Raw genomic sequence first — 13,241 nt, 5'->3', positions numbered from 1 at the left:
TTTCTCCATATCATGATTTTTCTCATTAACTCCTCTCCTAATGGTACAACACCACCTGAGGTGCTTCAACACTTCATTTCTACTTGGGCTGTGTATTCTGGTTCAGTGATGCAGGTTGATTCCCATTCATCACTAGCACGGTATAATGCCTTCCTGAACAAATCCCCTACTTTCCTAATGTACCAAATTACTGAAACCAATTTTGGCCGCCTCTTCACATTTCTTAGGCTGATTACTGACTCTTGAAACCTCGTTTTGGCATTATGGAGCAGCAGACCTTCCTGCCTGTCTGATTTTATACAGGCTAACTAAACTGCAAAGGAGCAACCCAGGTGCCTAAGCAGGGGCATCAGAGGAATACACAGCATATAATCTAAAACATCTGGGCAGATAGGCTTTGTGATTAATGGGAGACTCTTCAGGATTAGCAGTTGGAGAGCACTCAGGATACTTTAAAGCACTAGATACATGTTTTTAGGCTCTCAAATCACTTCCCAGAATTCCTGCTCTGAAAGAAAGTGTTATTGCAGTTAAACTAAACCAAAACCACTCAGTCCAAAATACACATTTGATTATTTTTTTGAAATTCAGTCATTTTTGTTGGTCATAGTTCCAATGCCTTTTCTAATTGCAATGTATAAACTTAACAAAATGTGTCTGTGTGTGGTTAGGTCTTCTGAAAAATCACAAGAAATATTTGAGATAGGGTGAAAGAATTTAAGGCACAGAATGCCAGAAAAGAGCCCACTGGTTGTATTTAACATGGAAGAAAAACTTTTAATCCAGTCATTCTTTCTATATGCTGTGGTCCTGCACTGGAGGAAGGTAAAGTATTATTATTATTAAAATATACACACTCATACACTTTCAGCCTTACTTCTCTTTAAACTCCATTCAGCCTGAGGAATTAAATAGCACTGTACCATTCTTAGAGAATTTAATTTTCAGGTCTTTGTATTGCTAGACTATTTTAATTTCCTGATAGTACCAAAATATAGACACTTTGAAATTTCAAGTTTCATTTTCTTGAAATTGTGAAAGTATTTTTTGTAGAATCTAGGCTTTCAGAGGATGTCCTTTTTTCTTATAAAAGAAGACCCTAATCTTGAAGGGAGAGGGCTGGAGGAATGAATATTGACTTGTATTAATGTTGGAAACAAAGTAAGGCTGAAGCATAATTTTTTTTCAGTGAAAGCAATGAAAACGAGAAGAGATGCTTAAAAAATGTTAATGAAGGACTCAATTATGAAGAAACTGCAGAACTCAAAGCACCCAGGAAATTGCCACTTATTCATATTGCAGTGAAACACATTTGGTCCTATTGGGTAATTTTTTTTTTTTTTTCCATGAGCCAAAGACATCGTTATTTCAACTATTTTATAGCCTTGACTCCCACACACAGCTGCACTGGTATTTGGGGTTGTATGTGCAGGAATAAGCATCACTGTGGCAAATATCTCATCTTTGCCAAGCATGGTTATAAAAGGAGAAGAACCTGGTGTATCTCAGGAGTACAAGGAAAATAAGTTGGAAAAGTTGGATGCACAGTGCCTTCTGTGCTCAAGGTTTTTCTTAAGAGTGCTGTCTGCCCTTATATGTTGTTTCTTCTGCTCTGCTCAATGGAGAGATTACACAAAAATAAGTGAAGCCTTATGCTCCCTGGAATAAGGTTTTTGTCGGTGAAGTGACATTTCTGTGTTGGAAAAAGCCCAGTAACAATGGCAGTTAACTGATACCTCTATTCTGAGTATTTTCACATCCTAGTTTGAATGAAAACAGCATTGAAAAAGGATGAAACTACTAATGATAACTCGATGTATGTTCATGGAATATTCTTGATGAAAGCAGGGCTCTTGTCCTTTGTATTGCTAGACAGTTCCAGGCAAAGACATGTGAAGAGATTTGGCTAATTTAGCGGCCGGTGTTACCTCACACTTGTTCCATTTATGGACTGGATGAAGAGCTGTTTGCTAATGGCTCTATCATTAATGACAAACACAAGCCCACAGAAGGAAGAAACTTCTAAATTATTAACTGCCTGATCAGCAACTCAGTTGGGAATTTCACTTGGTCATGAATGCTGACAGGTTGTTAGGGAAACAGGAATAACTTAACCAGCTGCCTAGGTTGAAAGATGAAATCTTTTTACATAGTTTTGGCATCTAATAGCTGAGCTGCATTTGCACATAGAAAACGTAGTAATGCTTTTCATTCAATACAGTCAACTTGAAGAATCACAGAACAATTGGGGTTGGAAGTAACCTCTGGAGACCACCAAGTCCAAACCCCTGCTCAAGCAGGTTCACCTAGAGCAGGTTGCACAGGATCACATCCAGGCAAGTTTTGAATATCTGCTGAGAAAGAGATTCCCCAACCACTCTTTGCAGCCTTAGACAATTTAGGTTTTAATGTAGAATCTTGACCTGGGGGTTTCTGGTGTGATTCATGAGAAATCCTTGGATTTTCATAATTCTCCCCCTCCATCATCTTTTTTCCTGTTCTAACCATTCATTAAAGCCATATATAAATATTCCTTTGATATCTTGGCAATTTTACTTCCCAAGTATGGTGAGCCAAAATGCAAAGTGGTTCAGTGTTACAATTTCTGCTTAGACTTTTATTTAGTCTGCCTCCTGTGCTAGCCATATGCCCTTCAGGATCAGTAATAGGTACTTCCAATGGCTGAGGCAGTTTCCTTTTGTTCTGGATCATAAAACAACCACCTGGAAAGGCAAGTGGAGAATCATAGGCAGGAATAAAAAGCTGTGTTTGACTGGGAGTTAAAGTAAGATTCAGTCTTATGATTTGGAGAGATGGGGTTGTAGTTGGCAGGAGGACTTTCCTGCCTGCATTAGCACTTAGGCTGTAGAAAGTTGTGAAATGGATTCTGTGGCTCTCAAACTCTCAAAACTCTCAGTGACATGTTCATTAGAATGGTTGCTGGTCCCTAAGGCTTTCCTGTTCTCCTGAGTATTTGCTTATCTGGAACCCATCCTGCTGGAAGAGGGATTAAACAATTGTTACAAAAGAATATTTGTATTTCAGAATTTTATCTGCTAGAATAACTGGTCACTCTTTATCTGTTTGTTTCCTCCTTCTTAGTGTGTATGCTAGCACTGGTCAGCAAAAGTAGGGAAAGGTTTTTCACTCATTGGATCATAGTAAGGATGCCTGGTTTACTGTAGTGTCACTCATTTGACCTGTGACTGGACATGTAGAGAGTAAGACAGTATATGACCATCAGTGACTATAAATCAGTATTCATCAGATATTAAAGGATCTATTATTTAGCAACCAATCAATTGAAGTTTTTGTACTAAATTAGAGCAGTCATGCCATTGAACATTTATTAATACAGGTATAGTTCTCAAATCTCAGAGGAATCTAGATTTTCTGGGACAGTTTGCAAGAAAGACAACTGATGGGAAGCCTGGAATCAAAGGGTATGCAATAACCTTTGACCAGAGAAATATCAAAGATGAGGCTTTAGAGTTTTAGCTGTCTTCAGAATTTCAGATTTAACCATGTTACATTTACACAGTAGGTCCTTATGGCATCTGAAGCCAGGTTTTTGTGAATTGCCATCACTGTAGCTAGAATAATTATCAAAGTAGTTTTCCTCTTCTTATTCTTTTACAAAACTTTGTACCAGTCTGATATTTCAGAGTGAATAGATTAAAATACATGGCAAAAGTGTGTCCTTAGTGCTGATCTTTACCATTCAAATGTACAATAGAGAAAAGAATACATTGCTGTTGTGACTATTCCAAGTCACTGCTGCTCTTTTCTCACCCCTTTACATTCTTCCTTTACAGTGCTTGAATGGTTGACCTTACCATCAGCATAATTCTGCTGTATTCCTAGGTCTTAGCATTGCCCCAACAATGGAGAACAACTTGACTTGTTTCACTCACCTGGTTGTCTGGAGCCACTTTGTATTTACTGGAGGGAAGCAAGCACAAGGAAGCAGTTTGTTCCATCCCACAATGTAAATACTTGCTTTTGGTGCAAGTCTGCAGACTTCATGGAAATGCACATTTCCTTCTCTCAGCTCAGATAACTGAAGTGTTTAAATCTATGTCTGGGCAGATTAAATGCACCAAAATGACAAAGTATAGGTAAAATTAAAGCTTTTCTTTGGATAGAAAAATAAAACATTTCTCAGTCAGACTCTCTCATATCCTAAAGAATTTTCTTGTGGGTTAGAAAGCTTGAATAAAATTAATATTCCAGGTAGCAATCTACTCTTTTGTGTAACAGAAATTTCCTTTGGTATGTATTGTGATATGTACATTATTGGATCCCCCTTCAGCTGGGTTTCTTTTTTGTTTAGTTTTTGGGGTTTAATTCATTTGCTGGTTTATGTTCTAAACAATTCTAAACAAACTTACTCTGCCCACAGTCAGTAGAGAAAATTTTACTTTCTTGCCTAGACTTCTAAAATCATCTTTTTCTAGAAAAAAGTGTACTTCCTCACTTTTCTTTCTTAAATGTAGGAACAACTTCCCTCTTATATTTACTAGAAGATTTAAAAAAAAAATCTGCAGCTCTTTTTGCTTTTATTTTTGTTTGCTTCTTTTACAAGCAAGTCTTTTTCAAATGTAATGCAAATAAAATAAACTCTCTACATTGCCTGGTAGTAAAATGGGGAAGCAAAACTATACCCCGTAGTATTCAGGATCATCAAATCCATTTTTTTCTCTATTTCAAAGTAGTGGTTTTTAACTGCTAATGAAAGCATTATAAAGATTGGCTTCTGAAGGGGGGAATAAAGCTTTCATTTTTTTTGCTCTCATATTCTCTCTGCCATCAGTTTATGGTTCAGAAACACAACCATTTTGCTCTTCAGGACTAAATTAATTTGATGCGCTATCACAGTGTATTCAAATGATCAAAGTTTCATTCTTGCCCTAAAATATGGTATTGAAGTGAGAATACTGATCTGCTTGCCTTTCATGGATAGCTTGAAAATACTGAGCTACAAAACTGCAGATGAAATTACTCTGTTTCTTCTTGTAGGTGATTATCTTTTTTTCCCTTCCTACCATGTATTAAAGCATTATTTCCCTGTAGGTTGATTGTTTTCCCTCTTGCTATCTAGTCAAAAGCTTCAATTTGTTACTCTCTATAGTGATCACTTAAACTGAGGGCACTGGAGCTTTCACAACTGAAGAACTGCTTTAATATCATAAACAGTTAGAGGAAGCTACAAAAGCCTTGCCTACAATGGGGTCTCAAAGAAGAATGCAAATATGTTTATTAGTGAATATAAGTGGGACCTCATTTGGTAAATGAAGATCAGATTATCAGATGAACTGATATTTTTTTTTCTTTTTTCAAAGTTACTATCACTGAAATATAACACATGCCATTCATACCACCCCATAACTCTGGTAACCTTCACAATAAAATTGTGGATTAAAGTGGAGCTAGACTATATATGTATGTGAGAACAATCAACTTCTGATGTTTTTCTGAAATCTTTGTGATTGTCTACTCCCTCAAATTTTCCATGCTCTGCAGAGGTACTCCTCAGCACCTAGTGTGACTCAGGAGGTAACCTAGTGTAACTGAGTAACAATAACAATGAGTTATTTTAATACACACACAGTATCATTTGAAACTTCAGCTTGCCTCCAGTAGTGTCTACATGGTGAAATGCTTTTGCTCTATGTAAAATAATGACTTGCATGACTTCAGTGCCCTTCATATTTTGTTTCTAGTACTCAATTTCTGTTACTGAAGAACACCACCTTATTGGAAAGAACAGAACTCAGTATCTAATTAGGATTAGTGATTTTCAAAGCAGATAAACACAGGAACTACAGAGGTCTTCAGGTAACTTAATACCATTAATATACTCACATATACTCAGTCAAGTATAACTGCTCTTGTGTCAATTGCTAATGTCTCTGAGTGCGTCTCTGAACCTCTTGGTGGTTTTGGTTGGTTGGGATGTGTGCCCAAAATGAATGCTATTTTCTGTCAAAAAAAGTTAAAGTGGCTTATTGTCCATCAGTGGTGGTTTATATCCCTTTTCAAAGTATATTTTGTGGTGTAAATTGATAACAACTACTCAAGAGTAACTTAAGTGATAGGAAAACTTGCCAATAGAAAAGAATCATTAAATAAAGGAAATCTTCAAATAGTAAATTAAAAAGTCATTTTATATGTATTATTAGACCTTCATGGAGGAAGCTTAGGGAAGAATTTTCACATTTGTTTCTGTTTAGACATTTGATGCAAAAGAAAGAAAATACTGTGAAGTACAAATTGATGACTGTAGGTCTTGCAAGGTCTGCAGGAAAAGCATGATGTGTAATTAGCACAAGAATGCTCTTCATAAAGCACAAAGATCAAATGCTATGTCTGAATTTTGTATGGCAAAGACCAAGAAGTTTCACAGATGAAGAGGGATAACATGAGAAAGGAATGTTTTCTGTACAAGCATTTAATAGTTACTAGTGCTTACAATCCAACAAACTTTTTAAGAACATGCAGTATCGCTTTTCTAATACTGAAAAAGGGAATGGTGCTATTAGTTCATAGCTCAAAAGCTGATGCATCAGCAGCTGGAAGCTTTCAAGGGAAAGCAGTGGTATCTGGCAAATATTTGGATTAGAGGGACCATTGGTGCCTTGATCCATGTGTGCTTACTTCAAAAAAGGCTCCCAAGAGCTTTTTTTGTCCTTATAAAACTGCTGAAAGTACTTTTATTTCTGTTTCATACTACTTAGGCAAAACAGAGAAATAGGATTTTTACCAGTTTTATGAGTTATAATTTCCATATTTATAGATTAAACTCAATAATTATGTATTGATATCATCATCAGTAATTAATTTTTGTCTGCCTAGCATAGTAAAATATTCAAGCTTGGCATGTTTAATATCTTTTTCTTATGACTAATTATCAAAGTGACAGTGTTCACTTATTTCAGTTTTATGCAGGGAAGTGGCATTATGGCAAAATGGTCATTTATCATTAATATGGGTAGTTGAGGAAGCTGTTTCTTCATTTTATAATCCTTTCAAATTACATATTGCATCATACTAATAACATGTGACACTGCTATTCTTACAGCTACTTTTGGGCAGTCAGAAGACATCCCAGTTTGCAGTCCGTATACTGTTTGATCTTTGGCACCCACTGAATGACTGCTTCTCTTCCTAGAACTAATTTGGAGGGTTAAAGGGGTCAGGATCTTTTCCATCATTTGTTTTACTATGTTAAGGGATACGTAAGTGAATAAAATTGTGTTCTGGTAGTTTTCAATTCAGACATCTATGAATGTGACGTTTTCCTTGCTCCTGTCAAACTTTTAGAGTTCCTTAGCTGCAATATACATCTTGGCCAATAGTAGGAAGTTTTTGGACTGTGGCCTGTAACAAAATCTGCTGATTCTTTTCCACTTTGGGTTTTTTCTCACCTTCTTATATAGAAAATACTATTGTGTGTTTGTTCAAGACTTTATGAAAAATGTTTGACTTCCAGTGAGAATAAGGATTTTTACTTTTGACTAAAGTGGCATTTCCTGGTGCTGTGTGTTTTTTTTTGTTTGTTTTTTTTTTTTCTCTTTGTAGTTCTGAGAGAGCTCAGCAACTATCATAAACTGAGGATGTATCCTACTGGGCAATTGTACTTGCATTTAAATTCACATAGCTGAAGGGGTTTTAGTTTGTTTATTTGTTTGCTTTTTCCCCTAGGGGCTGACACTCATGGTTACATTCTGCTGTCTTTAGAAAAGCTTCAGTTGGCCTTCAATGTGGCTCTAGTGCATACAGCCAAGCTCTTTAGCATCTGAGACGGACAGTCTCAGGGTAGCTGAGAATACCTCTGTAGGATATAGTTTTCCTCCTAATCTCCCTTTTCCTCTATAGATGCCCTTTCAGGAAGCTTCTTATATCTGTAATTAACAAAAAAATGACAAAGCGGAGTAAAAAATTAGCATACTTGATTTGCCATGCCATACAAAATGAAAATACTCTTTTAGGGCCTAGGGTTGTATTCCATGGACACACATGAAATGGCAAGGCACTGGCCCATGGGCTTTCTCTGTTCAACAGAAAGCCAGGCCTGGTTCATGGTGGGGGTTGGTAGCAGAGTGGTATGGGCTCATGGAAATATACTACAGTGCTAATGGCTTATTGCCATCTTTCAGAAAGATTAAATAATACTGGCAATGACATTCATACTTCAGGTTGTGTCTGTTTGGATGAAATGAATCAGTTTCTACTTCTTGTTATCATGCATGTTTGTTCTTGTCTCAACTACTGCAAACCTCAAGCACAAAAATGTAATTCTTTACTGACAGAAAATAGGCATGGTAATCTAGTAACTTTTGTCTCATTCAGAGGCTTAAAAATGAGGCTAAGTGGTTCTTTTATGGTGGTAGTGATTATAGTGTTTCAGCTTACTCTTCTTATATTGCACTTAATTCACTTTTAAGAACTCAGAATTGATACAATACAACTTTCAAAATAACTAAACCAAGATCAGGGTTGCTACACAAATTACTTTCCTTTTTTGCCTGTTTCTCCCCACCCAATATGTAAATAGTATGTAAAAGATGTTGGCATTGTAGCGGGGGTGGGTCCCGGGAGCAGGAGAATCCAGCAGAGTCACGACACGAACACCGATATGATTTTACAATTTGAGCATCATGCTCCCGTCTTATTATTCGGTTACACCAAGTTATACTTTTCCCAAAGTTCATGCCCCTTTCCCATGAGAAAGCCTCTAAGCAGCGGGGGAGCTGACCAGTGTATACCTTTTCCCAAGGCTGTTCAAGGCTGCTGGCTAGCAGGTGCCTTGCAAGCCTGTTTTCAGCCTGAGGCCCCATCAGGGGTACTTCTGCAACAGCCCTGGGATGCCCAAGCTCTCCTGGGGTATCCTATACTCCACAAGGAATCCCTCTACAGGCATTGTCATGAAAACCCAGTGTGTGCCTATGTTCTGTTTATCTCATTGCAAATGCAATAGAAGACAACATTTAGCCAGCAAGGGCTCTCCTTTCTGTAGATATCTAGATACACACACGGAATATGGAACAATATTATTGCTAATTCCTCCAACAGCTGGCAGTACTGGCAGATGGCTCCTTCTGCCAGGCCCACTCAGCCAGAGGGAGCCGCTTCTCTCCGCACCTGACAATGATGTGAGGTGGGATAAAATAACGTCCAAGCCATGCACCCTCCTGGCTGCTGCAAAAATGAACCCTGTCCTGGCCAGAACCAGGACACAGATAAACCAAAGAATCTTTACATAAATACAAGGAAATAACTTTTTTTAAAGCACATTTTGGCCAGTCATTCATTATCTATCTTATTTAGATATGGTGAAAGGCTAATTCTCCACACCTTCCTGCCCTGATCTGTTAGTTACATTAGAAATGCTACTTTTGTAGTGTGTAAAGCACCATAAGATTAATAGATTTTCATTACAGTATAATTCTAAAAGTGTTTAGAGAACTCTAAGGAAACTTTATTGCATGGTCAAAATAATAACTCTAATTTATATGTGTGCCTGTAAACTTGCTGGGAAAAGTCTCTGCTTATAGGTAAATAATTTGCCTTTCTAGGCTTGGATGAATAATAGAAGGTGCTGTGACTGTGAATAAAATTAAAGAAAGATGTTCATTAACACATGGAAGATAGGGAGCAAAAGTAATTCATCTAGGTCATAAAGGAGATAACCATATGTGGAGAACAGTAAGAATGCTAAGACCAGTAGCCTGATTTTACTTGTGAGACAAGTAGTGTCATAAAAACTAGCAGAGCATTTAGTGCATGGACACGAGAAATATTCAGTTTAAAGCAGCGTGAGGTGCTTCATTTATGGAGGGAACAAACCCTTAAAAATCTACTCACGTTTTTCTCCTACTAGAGCAAGACTGTGAAATCTTGATGAAAAAGTACTTTGGTAAAATAATCCAACACTGAACCATGGTAATGTGAATTACTACAAGACTGACGTAGTGATGTAACAGTAGCTCTAAAAGAGAGAGATTTAAATTTTTTCTTCTAGATATTATACAAAGCTAGTAAATTTTCCAATAACTGTAGATTTTACTGATATTATCCACATTTTGCTTATTGGTTTGATGATAGCCCAGACAACAGTAAAGGAAAATAGATGATGCCTATTAGGCAGCCTTTGTGTCCTTAAAAATGAAACAAAGACAGACAAAAAACACCACACCAAAACCACAAACAAACAAATCTAAAACCCTCTGAAATTATCATTTTGAGGGTTTTTTTACTAGAAATTAGTATCTTATCATTCTTCAATACAAATTAGACATATCACTTCACTGTAGATTGAAAGTCATTCTGGGCAGTAAAAATACTTCTGAATGAAGACCTACTATAAAATTTTAATAAGTGAACCAGTAGCCTTACTTTCCAGGTCCTGCAGAGCTCTGAGTCCAAAACAGGTTCTGGTAAATAGCTGGGAAATGCGCACACTTTAATAGTTTTGGTAGGGGTTGAGCTTTTAAATATATTTTTAATGATTCCGTAGTACTGGCCATGCATTTGTGAATTTACTAATCCTTAGAAATTTGGGACAATGGCAGCGATTAATATGTTTGTGCAATTGTAATTTCTGTTTGGGTCTAGGAAAAGAGAGTATACAGTGTCTCTTTTTGAGACATACCTCTTCTGAGTATGTGAGATTATTTTTAAGAAGGAATCTTAAATGTTAGTCATCAAGAGGACAACACAGAAGAAGTGTTTTCTGTCAAAGGTGTTAAAAGGTCTTTTTTTTTTTTGGTCATGTTTGAATTGTGTTCAGAAGACATGATGCTGGTTAGTTTTATGAAAGTTCTAAAGCATAGAGACTTTATTTTGGCATGTATATGTAGTGAAACTTCAGGTTTTACTTTCTACTAATGCATTGAAACTACTGGATGAAATGGAAATTAAGCAATGACTTCCAGGTCATTAAGTAGAGAATATTAAATGTATTAACAAATATATGCTATTCTGTCCTCATTTTCCAAGCAGATCACTCTTTAGTGGTATCACCTTGACTGTTCCACAAGCATAGCTGCCATCAGTCTTTGGGCTCTGTACATTTGTGGTATTCAGGTGACAATGAACAACCAAAGATTTTTTTATTCTACACAATGGGTGTGGTAAAGGAGGTTTGTGTGCATATACAAAACAGCTGCTGAGGTGGGCTTCTTAGGTATTAACACAGATAAACAAAGTTAAATATGACTCATCTAGTAGAGGTGTAGGACCTCTGACTGAGTGTGAGCCCTGACAAAGCAACAGGGCACTGAGATCAGAAATAGAAAGAGATAATTTCATACATTTTTTTAAAAACTGAAATACAGAATATTTCATTCCACTTGCAAATTTCTATAAACGCCACAGGTGAAAGAATCTTTGTAAGGGATAGATGTCAATAGTAATAGCAACACCAGCAACATAGGTGTAACTCTGTGCCTGTAGGGAAATTCTCTCTGAAGCAGCAAGCTGATACATGACTGTACTTCATTCAGTATTTCCACAAACTTTAGTGGTTTCTGGATGCAGCACTCTATACCTGCTTTAAGCTCTGCATTGAATTAATTTCCAATTTTTCTAATTATCTTAACTTCCTTCATTTCAGAAGGGCAGTTCATCTTGGACTTCATGAAGCAATGGTTTTGTTATGGATCAAATTAACATTTCCTGTCACATAGCTCGCTTGCTGAAAAAGGAAAAGATCTTCTAGGATGAATAAGATCAAGTGTCCATCTAACCAAATTTATGGTCAGAAATCTCCTATCCTCAGGCGCACTGAAACTCTTACAGTATTTCTGGACCTTAATTATTTCCCTTTGCATGGGTATGGTATATTTAAGCAACATGCCTTTAGTATTTCTCAGCTTACAGTTCAGGTCCTAGATAGAAATTGACATTTAAATATTGAAAACTTTGCATAGCCTCTCTCACATGAAGTTCAGCTGGGTAGTAGTCAGCAGATCCATATGGATTCCTATAAGGAACACTGATCATACTTCATATTATGGAGGAAGCTCAGTTTGTTGTGCATTCAGAAAATGTATTTGGGTGAAAAGGTAGACTGTAAATGTATAATAAGCCATTTGTGCATGTCAGCAATCCATACAGAAAATGTATGTGGTCACTCTCTCAGACAGCTTTTGCTCCCAGGATCTCGTGGCTTTTTGCATTGCATGAGACTTGTTCCACCCCACAGTCAGGGCTCGGTGACAACACTGCTGACACCCCAGAAAAACACACTTTAGTTCTGTTGCCTTTATCTGAGGGTACCTGTCTTCACCAGGTTATGTACAGTTAGGATCTGTCCCTCTGTGTGTGTTGGGGTGAAAGAAAGATCAGAAAATCCTGCTGCTTGCAAAATTTTAATCCATTAAAGACATAATACAGAATTCTTTTTCTTTCAGCTCAGAATGTGCTGTGTCTAACACAGGCAAATAATAACTGTGTATCATTAATCATTAATAGGCCAGTAGCAAAATACAGAATCAACTTAATCCTTTTGGACATTGATAAGTGCACACTGCCACTTTAAATAATGGCATAAAAGGCATCATTGCTACCCAATATGGATTTACCATAGTAAATGAGTTTGAGTTACTGTATATATTTTGTACTCCATACCCTGTTATCAATAATAGTCCTCACGCTTCACAAAGGGCAACATGAGCAGGAAAAGAATAATTGCCATTCTGCATGGAGGCAGTTTATTGATGAGGTGGACAGAAGTAATATTTTTAGCCTGCTGGGTGTCCATCTGTAAGCAGTTTCCTGGAGCTGCCACTTCTCTTTTCTCTGGAAACTGTTACAGCTTTTTCTGTCCAATGAAAATAATGAGATCCATCTATCAAACAGAGAACAAACAATAAACTCTATACCTTCCAATTAATTTGTTTTTCACCTCTGTTTACCAATGTGCATGCAGTTAACTATCCATCGTATTATATGCATGTGAAGAATACATTTCTCAAAAGGTTGAATCTATTAACCCTTTTGCTAGCAAAATATATCTGCATGCCCTCCAGCTAAACAGGAGACTTGGAAAAAAAAAAAAAAATCAATCCTTTTGAAGTGCCAGAACATAACAACATAGTGTGCTATAAAATCATACCATCCAATCTAAAGTCTGTATCATCTGTTATGTTCGTAACTTATAGTCCATAAAAAACCTTTTCTTGGCAAAAAAAATAAGGTATTTCAGTCAAAATATGCAGTAGTGAGTCATTTCAGGA

The sequence above is a fragment of the Coloeus monedula genome, assembly GCF_965178545.1.
Source record: "Coloeus monedula genome assembly, chromosome: 2".
Taxonomy (NCBI): domain Eukaryota; kingdom Metazoa; phylum Chordata; class Aves; order Passeriformes; family Corvidae; genus Coloeus; species Coloeus monedula.
The sequence above is the reverse complement of the archived record's forward strand: the minus strand, read 5'-3'. Positions refer to the sequence as shown.